Consider the following 4,872-nt stretch of genomic DNA (forward strand, 5'->3'; position numbering starts at 1 on the left):
ATCATAATTCACCCTTATTGCACCATGTCAATCCACCCTTATTCCACCTGTTATGGCGTGTAACCCGATTCCACCGTTTAGTACAAATTCATTCTTATTCCACCTCAGCATATCACCCTTATTTCACCTGTTGCGGCGTACAACCCGATCCCACCATATCAATATCACGTACTCAATCAGCACAGTAAAACTCACAATTCAAATCATAAAAAACCCTTTACAATTCCAAGACACCAAACTAAACAAATAGGAAATCTTGTACAATATGATAATCAGAATAAGTAATACTACACAGCGTGACAAATCTAGAATTTACATTTACAAGGTACAGATAAACCAACTTGAGCAAAGAGTAGGGGAGTATGAAACTATGGAAAGAACTAATATCATGAACAGGAGGAAACAACGACTACAAGTAGCAATTAGGCATGGAAATACATTTAGAGCTTATAACAACTAAGACAGGGAAAGAGATAATATAAGAAGAACGGGAAAACAGGGAAAAAAGATAATTCGGCAGCGCATAAGCACTTGTCACCTCACATATACGCCGCTGACGTGAAATTCACATAGTAAATAGTCCGAGGGTTCCTAATTCCCTCAAGTCAAGGTTAGACACAATACTTACCTCGCTCCAAAGATCACTCAAAGCTCAACCACAACTTTTCCTTTCAAACCAGCCTCCGAACCAACAATATCTAGCAAATTACCAACCAAATGATTCAAAATAAGCCTTAGGAATCACTCATGATTGCAAAAGATTCAACTTAAGTCATTATTGAAAAAGTCAACAAAAGTCAACTCTTGGGCTTGCTTGGTCCAAACCTAAAATTCGGACCAAAATACGATTACCCATTCACTCCCCGAGCCGGTTATGTAATTTATTTTTGAATCCGACCTCAATTTGAGGTCTAAATCCCAAATTTACCAAATCCCTAGTTTCTACCCAAAAACCCCCAATTCCACCATGAAAACCTTAGATTTTAGGTTAAAAACTTATGAAATGTAGTGAAAGATTGAAAGGAAATAGGTTAGAACCACTTACCAATGATTTGAGAAAGAATGTGTCTTGGAAAAATCGCCTCTAAGGTTTTAAGTTTTGAAAATTTGAAGAATGAACCAAAAATTCCGTCTAAGTCATATTTTGTTCAGCTGCAGATGTCGCATTTGCGAGCCCTGCAAATGCGAAGAATTTATCGCAAATGCGAGAACTATCACACCTCTTCTTTCTTCGCAAATGCGAAGAATAGATCGCATATGCGAACTCTGGCTGAATCGCAAATGCGACTCAGTGATCGCAAATGCGACTCAGTGATCGCAAATGCGAAGAACACCCCTCCCAGCTCCCATCGCAAATGCAAACTTTGTATCGCAAATGCGAACATAAGGTGGCCCAACTACTCTTCGCATTTGCAATGAGTAGCTCGCAAATGTGAACCCCTCAGAGGTCGCAAATGCGATGCCTGGTGTCGCAATTGCGATAGCAAAGGCCTGCACCAGAACTAGAAATACCAGCAATGTTCTAAGTCCTATTTTCACTCTTTAACCTATCCGAAAGTCACCCGAGCCCTCAGGGTTCTAAACCAAAAGTGCACAAAAGTATACAAATATCATATGAACTTGCTCGCGCGATCAAATCGCCAAAATAACACTTAGAACTATGAATTGAATACCAAATCAAATGAAATTTTTAAAAAAACTTTGAAAATTCTATTTTCACAACCGGACGTCCGAATCACGTCAAACCAATTCTGTTTCTCACCAAATTTCACAGACAAGTCATAAGTATGGTATTGGACCTATACCAGGTTTCGGAACGAAAATACAGACCCGATATCAAAAAATTCAACTATGGGTCAAACATTTCAAATTCTTTAAGCCTTTAGCTTTCAAATTTTAACAAAGTCCGATATCTCGGGCTAGAGACTTCCGAATTCGATTTCGGGCATGCGCCCAAATTCCAAATCATGATACGGACCCATCGGGACCGTCAAAATACAAATCCAGATTCGTTTACTAAAAATATTGACCGAAGTCAACTCAAATAAAGATTTAGGCAAAAATTCTTATTTTTCTCAGTTTTTTAACATAAAAGCTTTCCGGGAAGACGCTGGAAATGTGCACGCAAATTGAGGAAGGCTAAAACATGATTTTTAAGGCTTCGGACCACAATATTAGGTTTTAAAACATAAGATGACCTATCAGATCATCACATTCTCCACCTCTAAAACAATCATTCGTCCTTGAACGGACATGGAGAAGTACCTAAACTGGTGAAAAGGTGGGATATATACTATGCATGTCCGACTCGGTCTCCCAAGTAGCTGCCTCGACGGGCTGGCCTCTCCACTACACTCGGACTGAAGGATAACTCTTCAACCTCAACTAACGAACCTGCCAGGCTAGAATAGCCACCGGCTCCTTCTCATAAGTCAAATCCTTATCCAACTGGACAGAGCTGAAATCTAACACATGTGACGGATCACCGTGATACTTCCGAAGCATGGACACATGGAACATCGGATGAACTAATGATAACCCCCAGTGGTAATGCAAGCCTGTAAGCCACCTCTCCCACTCTCTCCAGAATCTCAAAGGGCCCGATATACCTAGGGCTCAACTTGCCTTTTTTTTCTGAACCTCATTACATCCATCATGGGTGATACTCGGAGAAACACTCTCTCCCCGACCATGAATGCAACATCATGAACTGTAAGGTCGGCATAACTCTTCTGCCTGGACTGAGATGTGCGAAGTCTATCCTGAATAATCTTGACCTTATCCAAGGCATCCTACACCAAATCTGTACCCAGTAACCGAGCCTCCCCCGGCTCAAACCATCCAACCGGCGATCGACACCGTCTACCATATAATTCCTCATAGGGAGCCATCTGAATGCTCGACTGGTAGCTATTGTTGTAGACAAACTCTGCAAGGGGCAAGAACTGATCCCACGATCCTCCGAAGTCTATAACACATGCGTGGAGCATATCCTCCAATATCTGAATAGTGCGCTTGGACTGTCCGTCCGTCTGAGGATGAAACATTGTGCTCAACTCAACTCCGTGCCCAACTCACGCTGTACTTCCATCCAAAAGTGCGAGGTGAACTGCATACCTCAATCAGAAATGATAGACACGGGCACACCGTGAAGACGGATGATCTCGCGGATATAAATCTCTGCCAACCGCTCCGAAGAATAAGTAACTGCCATAGGAATGAAATGCGCTGACTCAACCTGTCCACAATGACCCAAACTACGTCGAACTTCCTCTGAGTCCGTGGGAGTCCAACAACGAAATGTGGTGGCCGACGCCTCGAGTAGAAAGGCAGCGAGTATAGGCACCCTTGCGTTCATTCCAGTCGGTCAGAGGCCGCTTGCATCAGATGTTCAGACTTTAGCCAACCAGTTTGTGAGGTTGGATATTTCAGAGCCCAGTCGTGTTCTAGCTTGTATAGTTTCTCGGTCTTCTTTGTTTGAATGCATCAGAGATCGGCAGTATGACGACCCTCATTTGTTGGTCCTTAGGGCCACAGTGCGACACGGTGATGCCAAACAAGTTACTGTTGGAGATGATGGAGTCTTGAGAATGCAAGGTCGTGTTTGTGTGTCTAATGTGGATGGACTTCGTGAGTTGATTCTTGAGGAGGCCCACAGTTTCCGGTATTCTATTCACCCGGGCGGCGCCAAGATGTATTAGGACTTGCGGAAGCATTATTGGTGGAGGAGGATGAAGAAGGATATAGTTGTTTATGTAGCTCGGTGTCTAAATTGTCAGCAAGTAAAGTATGAGCATCAGAGACCTGGTGGTTTGCTTTAGAAGATAGAGATTCCTGAGTGAAAGTTGGAGCATATTATTATGGTTCCTGAGGAAGAGATGAATGCAATATTGCATGGCTGTCATGCTTCGCCATATGCAGGTCATCACGGTGGGGATAGAACCGCCCCAAAAGTGCTACAATCAGGTTTCTATTGCCCAAAATTATTTAAGGATGCCCATTCCTTTGTTAAAAAATGTGACAGATGCCAAAGAACCGGAACTATCACGAGGAAACACGAAATGCCTTTGCAAAATATTCTAGCAGTAGAGCTTTTTGATGTTTAGGGGATTGATTTCATGGGACCGTTCCTATATTCTAATGGTCATAGGTACATCTTGGTGGTGGTCGACTATGTTTCTAAGTGGGTGGAGGCCATTTCTCTTCCTACTAATGATGCAAAAATAGTGGTAAGCTTTGTAAAGAAGCACATCTTCATGCGCTTTGGGACTCCAAGAGTGTTAATAAGCGACGGAGGAACTCACTTTTATAACAAATTGCTGAACAATGTTCTTACAAAGTATGGAGTTAAGCACAAAGTGTCCACTGCCTATTATCCCCAAACGAGTGGTCAAGTAGAAGTTTTAAACAGAGAGGTAAAGTAGATTCTGGAAAAAATAGTAAATGGAAATAGAAAAGACTGGGCAGGGAAGCTGGATGATGCATTATTGGCATATCGAACTGCATACAAGACTCCCATAGGTACTTCTCCGTACAGGTTGGTTTATGGGAAGGCATGCCACTTGCCCGTCGAGCTTGAACATAAAGCTTATTGGGCGATCAAAAAGCTAAATATGGATATGGACTCAGCTGGTGAGAATAGGTTGCTGCAACTCAACGAGCTTGATGAATTTTGATTGCACGCATATGAAAATGCCAAATTATATAAAGAAAAGATGAAGATGTGGCATGACAAGCACATTCAACATCGAGAGTTTGAGCCGGGTCAAGAAGTTCTCTTGTTCAATTCAAGGTTGAAAATATTCCCTGGAAAGCTTAAGTCTCGTTGGGCAGGTCCTTTTGTTATGGTAAGTGTTAGGCCTCATGGAGCGG

Source organism: Nicotiana tomentosiformis, chromosome 9 (genome assembly GCF_000390325.3).
Source record: "Nicotiana tomentosiformis chromosome 9, ASM39032v3, whole genome shotgun sequence".
Taxonomy (NCBI): Eukaryota; Viridiplantae; Streptophyta; class Magnoliopsida; order Solanales; family Solanaceae; genus Nicotiana; species Nicotiana tomentosiformis.